This window comes from Micromys minutus (genome assembly GCF_963924665.1).
Source record: "Micromys minutus genome assembly, chromosome: 2".
Lineage (NCBI taxonomy): Eukaryota > Metazoa > Chordata > Mammalia > Rodentia > Muridae > Micromys > Micromys minutus.
Window position 1 is genome coordinate 92760961 of NC_137971.1, and position 10104 is coordinate 92771064.

Consider the following 10104-nt stretch of genomic DNA (forward strand, 5'->3'; position numbering starts at 1 on the left):
GAAATTAAACAGTAGGCATGAGCAAGAATCGGAAACTTAAGGATTGAAAAAAAATCAAAACTAGGGAGCTGACCTTGTGCCAGAGCACTCTGTACCCAGACCCTGCTGGGAGAGAACTGGTCTCACAGAAGTGCTGATACATCTGAGAGCACGGGGGAGGCTCAAATTCCTGTCCCAAGAGGATCCTTCCCGGAGCACTCAGCACACAAGAACGGAGGAGCAGTCTGGAACAGGATCCTATGGTTTCCGCCTGTGCCCAGAGCTGGCCCTGTGCTACAGCTATCTCTACCCAGACCCTGCTGGAAGAGAACTGGTCCCTCAGTAGTGCTGATACACAGGTTTACAGGAGGGCCAAGCCACTGTCAGAATCAGCAAGACCAGTTAACACCAGAGAAAAGCAGATGGCGAGAGGCAAGTCTAAGAACCTAAGCAACAGAAACCAAGGCCACATGGCATCATCAGAACCCAGTTCCCCCACCACAGCAAGTCCTGGAGACCCCAACACACTGGAAAGGCAAGACTCTGATTTGAAATCACAACTCATGATGATGTTAGAGAACTTTAAGAAGGTCATAAATAACTCCCTTAAAGACATACAAGACAAAACACGTAAACAGGTAGAAGCCCTTAGAGAATTACAAAAAAACATGAGCAAATAGGTGAAGGAATTGAAGAAAACCACCCAGGTTCTAAAAAACAGAAATAGAAACAATAAAGAAATCACAAATGAAGACCATCCTGGAGATTGATAAACCTAAGAAAAAGATCAGGACTCATAGACACAAGTAAAACCAACAGAATACAAGAGATGGAAGAGAGAATCTCAGGGACAGAAGATACCATAGAAAATATTGACACAACAATCAAAGAAAATGCAAAATGCAAAAAGGTCCTAACTCAAAACATCCAGGATATCCAGGACACAAACCTGAGGATAATAGGTATAAAAGAGAGGGAAGATTCTCAACTTAAAGGATCAGTAAATATCTTCAACAAAATTACAGAAGAAAACTTCCCTAACCTAAAGAAAGAGATGACCATAAACATATAAGAAGCGTTCAGAACTCTGAATAGATTGGACCAGAAAAGAAATTCCTCAAGTCATATATGATAGTCAAAATAGCAAGTGCACAAAACAAAGAAAGAATATTAAAAGCAGTAATGGAAAAGGGTCAAATAACATACAAAAGCAGACCTATCACGATCACACCAGATTTCTCAGCAGAGACTACGAAAACTAAAAGATCCTAGGAAGACGTCATACAGATCCAAAGAGACCACAAATGCCAGCCCAGACTACTATATCCAGCAAAACTTTCAATTAACATAGATGGAGAAACCAAGATATTCCATGACAAAACTGAATTAATATCTTTCCATAAATCCAGCTCTACAAAGGATAATAGATGAAGAATTTCAAGACAAGGAGGGAAACCAAACCCTAGAAAAAGCAAGAAAGTAATCTTCTTTCAATTAACCCAAAAGAAGACAGCCACACAAACATAATTCCACCTGTAACAACAAATACAACAGGAAACAACAACACTGGTCCCTAATATCTTTCAACATCAATTGACTTAATACCCCAATAAAAAGACACAGACTAACAGACTTGGTACATAGGGAGGACACTACATTTTGCTGCATACAGGAAACACACTTCAATGACAAAGACAGTCACTACCTTAGAGTAAAAGGCTAAAATTTTTCCAAGCAAATAGTCCCAAGAAACAAGCTGGAGTAGCCATTCTAATATCAAAAAAAATCAATTTTCAACCAAAAGTTATTTTAAAAGATAAGAAAAGACACTTCATACTCCTCAAAAAAAAAAAAAAAAAAAAAAAAAAAAAAAAAAAATCCAAGATGAAATCTCAATTCTGAATATCTATGTTTGAAACTCAAGGGCACCTACATTCATAAAAGAAACCCTACTAAAGCTCAAAGCACACATTGCACCTTGCACAATAATAGTGGGAGACTTCAACACTCAACTCTCATCATGGAAACACAAAGTAAACAGAGACACAGTAAAACTAACAGAAGTTATGAATCAAATGGAAGTAACAGATATCTATTGAACATTTCATCCTAAAACAAAAGAATGTACATTCTTCTCAGCACTTCACGGTACCTTCTCCAAAATTGACCATATAGTTGGTCACAAAACAGATATCAACAGATACAAGAAGGTTGAACTAACCCCATGAATCCTATCAGATCACCACGAACTAATACTGGTCTTCAATAACAACAAAGATGAGAGAAAACCCACATACACATGAAAGCTGAACAATGTGCTACTCAATGATAACTTGGTCAAGGAAGAAATAAAGAAAGAAATTAAAGACTTTTTAGAATTTAATGAAAATGAAGGCACAACCTACCCAAACTTATGGAACACAACGAAAGCAGTGCTAAGAGGAAAACTCATAGCTCTAAGTGCCTCCAAAAAGAAACTGGAGAGAGCATAAACTAGCAAATTGACAGCTCACCGAAAAGCTCTAAAACAAAAAGAAGCAAATGCACCCAAGAGGAGTAGATGGCAGGAAATAATCAAGCTCAGGGCTGAAATCAACCAAGTAGAAATGAAAAAAACTATACAAAGAATCAACAAAACCAGGAGTTGGTTCATTGAAAAAACCAACAAGATAGAAACCCCTTAGCCAGACTAATCAGAGGACAAAGAGACAGTATTCAAATTAACAAAATCAAAAATGAAAAGCGATATAACAACAGAAACTGAGGAAATTTAAAAAATCATCACATCCAACTACAAAAGCCTATACTCAACAAAACTAGAAAATCTGGACAAAATGCACAATTTTCTAGACAAATACCAGGTACCAATGTTAAATCAGAATCAGATAAACCATCTAAACAGTCCCATAATCCCTAATGAATTAGAAGCAGTCATCAAAAGTTTCCAACCAAAAAAAAAAAAAAAAAAAGCCAAGGACCTGATGGGTTTAGTCCAGGATTCTATCAAACCTTCATTGAAGACCTAATACCAATATTCTACAAACTATTCCACAAAATAGAAACAGAAGAAACACTACCAAATTCCTTCTATGAAGCCACAATTACACTTATATCTAAACCAAAGATCCAACAAAGAATGAAAACTTCAGACCATTTCCCTTATGAATATCAATATGAAAACACTCAATGAAATTCTCAAAAACCAAATCCAAGAACATATCAAAACGATTATCCATCATGAGCAAGCAGGCTTCATCCCAGGGATGCAGGGATGGTTTAATATACAGAAATCCATCAACATAATCCACTATATAAACAAACTCAAAGGGAAAAAAACACACATGAAAATATCATCAGATGCTGAGAAAGCCTTTGTCAAAATTCAACACCCCTTGATGTTAAAAGTCTTGGAAATATTAGGAATCCAAGGCCCATAGCTAAACATAGAAGCAATATACAGCCAACCAGTAGCCAGCATCAAACTAAATGGAGAGAAACTTGAAGCAATCCCATTAAAATCAGAAACTAGACAAGGCTGCCCACTCTCCCCCTACTTATTCAATATAGTATTAGAAATCCTAGTCAGAGAAATTGGGGGGGGGGGCGCAAAGGGATACAAATTGGAAAGAAGTCAAAATATCACTATTTGCAGATGATATGATAGCATACTTAAGTGACCCCAAAAAATTCCACCAGAGAACTCCTACAGCTGATAAATGACAGCAAAGTGGCTGGATATAAAATTATCTCCAACAAATCAGTAGCCTTCCTCTACTCAAAGGATAGGCAGGCTGAGAAAGAAATTAGGGAAACGACACCCTTCACAATAGTCACAAAGAATATAAAATACCTTAAGGTGACCCTAACCAAGCAAGTAAAAGATCTATATGATAAAAACTTCAAGTCTCTGAAGATAGGAATTGAAGATCTTAGAAGATGGAAAGATCTCCCATGCTCATGGATTGGCAGGATTAATATAGTAAAAAATGGCCATTTTGCCAAAAGCAATCTATAGATTTAATGGAATCCCCATCAAAATTCCAACTCAATTCTTCATAGAGTTAGAAAAGGCAATTTGCAAATTTACTTGGAATAACAAAAAACTCAGGATAGCAAAAATTATTCTCAACAATAAAAGAACTTCTGAGGGAATCACCGACCCTGACCTCAAGCTGTATTACAAAGCAATAGTCATTAAAAACTGTATGGTATTGGTATAAAGACAAGAAGGTAGATCAATGGAATAGAATTGAAGATCCAGAAATGAGCCCACCTAAGGACACTTGACAAAGGAGCTATAACCATTCAGTGGAAAAAAAGATAGCGTGTTCAACAAATGGTGCTGTTCTATTTGTTGGTTCAGCGTGTAGAAGAATGCAAATTGATTCATAATTATCTCCTTGTACAAAGCTCAAGTACAAGTGGATCAAGGATCTCCACATAAAACCAGATACACTAAAACTAATAGAAGAAAAAGTAGGGAAGAGCCTTGAAGACATCGGCACTGGGGAAATTTTCCTGAACAGAACACCTATGGCTTATGGTCCAAAATCAAGAATCAATAAATGGGACCTCATAAAATTGCAAAACTTCTATAAGGCAAAGGACACTGTCATTAAAACAAAACTGCCACCAACAGATTGGAAGAAGATCTTTACCAATCCTACATCTGATAGAGGGTTAATATCCAATATATACAAAGAACTCAAGAGAATCACTTAACCCTATTTTTTTAAATGGGGTACAAAGCTAAACTGAGGAATATCAAGTGGCTGAGAAGCACCTAAAGAAATGTTCATCATTCTTAGTCATGAAAGAAATGCAAATCCAAACAACTCTGAGATTTCACCTCACACCAGTCAGAATGGCTAAGATCAAAAACTCAGATGACAGCAGATGCTAGTGAGGATGTGGAGAAAGAGGAACACTCCTCCATTGTTGGTAGGATTGCAAGCTGGTAACCACTCTAGAAATTATAGGTGGAAAACCCAATACAGGATGGAAACTACATCCTAGTAAAAACAAGAAAATACCTAAGCAAGAAAACCAAAAGAAGAAAGACACATAGGCACAATTCTACCTCTAAAAGCAAAAATAGCAGGAAATGGAAACCACTATTTCTTAATATCTGTTAACATAAACAGGCTCAATTACCAAATAAAAAGACATAGGCTATCAGACTGGACACATAAACAGAATCCTGCATTTTGCTGCATATAGGAAACTCATCTCGGAGACAAAGACAGACACTATCTCAGAGTAAAAGGCTGGGAAAAAACCTTCCAAGCAAATGGCCCCAAGACACAAGCTGGAGTAGCCATTCTAATATCGAATAAAGTAGATTTTCAACCAGAAGTTATCAAAAAAGATCAGGAAGGACACTTTTTATTCATTACAGGGAAAATTTTTCAGGAGGAACTCTCAATCCTTAACATATATGCTCCAAATACAAGAGCATCCATATTCATAAAAGAAACCCTACTAAAGCTCAAAAAATACATTGCATCCCACACAATAATAATGGGAGACCTCAACACCCCACTCTCATCAATGGACAGATCATGGAAACAAACTGAACAAGAACGCAGTGAAACTAGCAGAGGTTATGAACCAATTGGAATTAATAGACATCTACAGAACATTTCCTCCTAAATCAAAAGAATACACCTTCTTCTCAGCACCACATGCACCTTCTCCAAAATTGACCATATAATCGGTAACAAAACAAGCCTCAATAGATATAAGAAGATTGAAATATTCCCATGCATCCTATCAGATCACCATGGACTAAGGCTGGTCTTTAATAACAACAAAGACAGCAAAAAGCCCATATACACATGGAAACTAAACAATGCTCTATTAAACGATAGCATGGTCAAAGAAGAAATAAAGAAAGAAATTAAGGATTTTCTAAAATATAATGAGAATGAAACACAATATACCCAAACCTTGGGATGCAAATAAAGCAGCACTGAGAAAAAAACTCATAGCTCTGAGTGCTTCCAAAAAGAAACTGGAGAGAGCATATATCAGCAACTTGACAGCACAGTTGAAAGCCCTAGAACAAAAGGAAGCAGATATACCCAAAAACAGTAGATGGCAAGAAATAATCAAAATTAGGGCAGAAATAGACCAAATAGAAACAAAAAGAACCATTGAAAAAATCAACAAAATCAAGAGCTGGTTCTTTGAGAAAATTAACATGATTGATAAACCCTTGGCCAGACTAACTAGAGGGCAAAGAGAGAGTATCCAAATTAACAACATCAGAAAGGAAAGTGGAGACATAACAAGTGAAACTGAGGAAATTCAAAATCATCAGATCCTACTACAAAAGCCTATACTCAACAAAGCTGCAAAATCTGGAGGAAATGGATGAATTCCTAGACAGATATCAGATACTGAAGTTAAACCAGGACCAGGTAAACCATCTAAATAATCGAATAACACCTAAAGAAATAGAAGTCATCAAAAGCCTCCCAACCAAAAATGCCCAGGTCCAAATGGGTTCAGTGCAGAACTCTATCAGACATTTATTGACGACCTAATACCAATGCTCTCCAAACTATTCCACAAAATAGCGTCAGATGGAATACTACCTAACTCATCTTTTTCGAGGGCACAATAACCCTTGTTCCTAAAGCACACAAAGACCCTACAAGGAAAGAGAACTTCAGACCAATCTCACTTATGAACATTGATGCAAAAGTACTCAACAAAATCCTTGCAAACCAAATCCAAGAACACATCAAAACCATCATTCACCATGATCAAGTAGGCTTCATCCCTGGGATGCAGGGATGGTTTAATATAAGGAAATCCATCAATGTAATCCACTATATAAACAAACTCAAAGAAAAAAACACATGGTCATCTCACTAGATGCTGAGAAAGCATTTGACAAAATTCAACACCCCTTCATGTTAAAAGTCTTGGAAAGAACAGGAATCCAAGGCCCATACCTAAACATAATGAAAGCAATATACAGCAAACCAATAGCCAACATCAAACTTAATGGTAAGAAACTTGAAGCAATCTCACTAAAATCAGGGACTAGTCAAGGCTGCCCACTTTCCCCCTACCTATGCAACATAGTACTGGAAGTCCTGGCTGATGCAATTAGACAGCAAAAGGAAATCAAAGGAATACAAATTGGAAAGGAAGAAGTAAAAACATCACTATTTGCAGATGACACGATAGTGTACTTGAGTGACCCGACAAATTCCACCAGAGAACTCCTACAGCTGATAAACAAGTTCAGCAAAGTGGCTGGATATAAAATTAATGCAAACAAATCAGTAGCCTTCCTCTACTCAAAGAACAAACATGTGCAGAAAGAAATTAGGGAAAAGATACCCTTCACAATAGTCACAAACAATATGAAATACCTTGGTGTGACTCTAACAAAGCAAGTGAAGAACCTGTATAACAAGAACTTCAAATCTCTGAAGAAGGAAATTGAGGAAGATCTCAGAAAATGGAAAGATCTCCCATGCTCATGGATTAGAAGAATCAACATTGTAAAAATGGCCATCTTACCAAAAGCAATCTACAGATTCAATGCAATCCCCATCAAAATACCAACCCAATTCTTCATAGAGTTGGAAAGAGCAATGTGCAATTTCATCTGGAATAACAAAAGACCTAGAATATTTCAATCCATCCTCAACAACAAGAAAACATCTGTGGGAATCACCATCCCTGACCTCAAGCTATATTACAAGGCAATTGTGTTAAAAACCGCATGGTACTGGTACAGAAATAGGCATGTGAATCAATGGAATAGAATAGAAGATCTAGAAATGAACCCTCACACATATCGTAACTTGATTTTTGACAAAGGAGCTGTAAACATTCAATGGAAAAAGGACATCCTCTTCAACATATGGTGTTGGTTCAACTAGCACTCAGCATGCAGAAGAATGAAAATAGACCCTTTCTTATCTCTTAGTACAAAGCTCAAGTGCAAGTGGATCAAAGATCTCTACATTAAACTAGGAATACTGAAACTATTAGAAGAGAAAGTAGGGAAAACCTTAGAACACATAGGCACAGGAGAAAATTTCCTGAACAGAACACCAATGGCTTGTGCTCTAAGGTCAAAGATTGACAAATGGGACTTAATGAGATTGCAAAGTTTCTGTAAGGCTAAGGACATTGTCAAGAAAACAAAACAGCAGCCAAGAGATTGGGAAAAGATCTTTACCAACCCCACATCTGATAGAGGCCTAATATTCAAGGTATACAAAGAACCCAAGAAGTTAGATACCAGAGAATCAAACAACCCTATTTAAAAATGGGGTACAGAGCTAAACAAAAAGTTCTCAATTGAGAAATATTGAATGGCTGAGAAGCATCTAAGGAAGTGCTGGACGTCCTTAGCCATCAGGGAAATGCCAATCAAAACAACCCTGAGATTTCACCTCACACCAGTCAGAATGGCTAAGATCAAAAACTCAGATGACAGCAGATGCTGGCAAGGATGTGGAGAAAGAGGAACACTTTTCCACTGTTGGTGGGTTTGTAAACTGGTACAACCACTCTGGAAATCAGTCTGGCCGTTCCTCAGAAAATTGGACATGAAGACCCAGTTATTCCACTTCTGGGCATATACCCCAGAGACACTCCAACATACAACAAAGACACATGCACCACAATGTTCACAGCAGCCCTATTTATAATAGCCAGAAGCTGGAAAGAACCCAGATGTCCTTCAGTAGATGAATGGATAAAAAAAATTATGATATATTTACACAATGGAGTACTACTCAGCTATCAGAAGCAATGACTTTATGAAATTCTTAATAGATGCATCTAGAGAATATCATCCTTAGTGAGATAACCCAGTCACAAAAGAACAGACATAATATGCAGTCACTGATAATTGGATACTAACCCCAGAAAGCTCTGAACACCCATAACCAACTCACAAACTATATGAAGTTCAAGAAAAACAAAGGCCAAAAAAAAAAAAAAAAAAAGAAAGAAAATTGTGCTTAATCTTTACAAGAAAACTTTGACTATTTTCAGGTTACATCTTGTTTTACATGTACTTTATGTTCATTGTTACTAGTAAGATTTTAATGCATACTATTAAACCGTTAAAAAAAATCAAGTACTGACAAAAACATGTTCATATACTCTTATGCAAAAATGCTTTTAAAATCTGTACATTTATCTGTTTTTTTAAAATAAAGTTGTTCAAGTAAAAAGGAAAAAAATAAGAATAATAATACCAACCAAACAGAGCTCCCAGGGATCACAGCACTATCCAAAGAGCACACATGAACAGACCCATGGCTCCAGCTGCATATGTAGTAGACTGGCCTTGTACATCAGTGGGAGAAGCTCTTGTTCCTGCCAAGGCTTGATGCTGCAGTGTGGAGGAATGTCAGGGTGGTGAATGGGTGAACACCCTCAGAGAAGCAGGGGAAGGGGTGAGAGTATAGGGGATATGGGAAAGGGGGTAACATTCGTAATGGAAATAAAATTTATCCAATAAAACCAGAAAAAAAATCATAATCACTGAGTTTAGGGAGCAGAAGATGGAGAGGGGACAACTCCAAAGGCCATACACAGCCACTATTATGTGAAGCAGGAGATTTATTATGAGTTCTAAAAATGGGTGTGGGGGGGCACTGGGAGAGCAGAATGATTATTTAAAAAAAAAAAAAAAAAAAAAAATGGCCAAAACCTCAGGTTTGATGAAACAATTCAATCTACAAGGTCAGTAAATTCCCCACTCAAACACATAGGGGCTTTATCAAAAATATGAAAAGCAAGTGTTTTAAGGGTATGAAGACAAGAGTGAAGCCTTTTAGTACTTGTATAGAAATACAACGGTGCTGTCAATAGAGTTCCTCAAAGTCAAACACACAGTTATATAGTCCAGCAATTCTCTGCTGTAGAGAACGATCAAACCTAAAAGCAGGAATTCAGTGGGTATGTGTGCACCGGTGTTCCCGGCAGTCATTATGTTCCCATTCACAAGACGGATATGAGGTGTGCATAGATGGAGAGACAGCACATTATACCGTCATGTATCTAGAGATCATGCAAGACATCCAAGGACAGATACTGCAGTCTATGAGGTCCTGGAATACATATTCATAAAGATATAAAGAT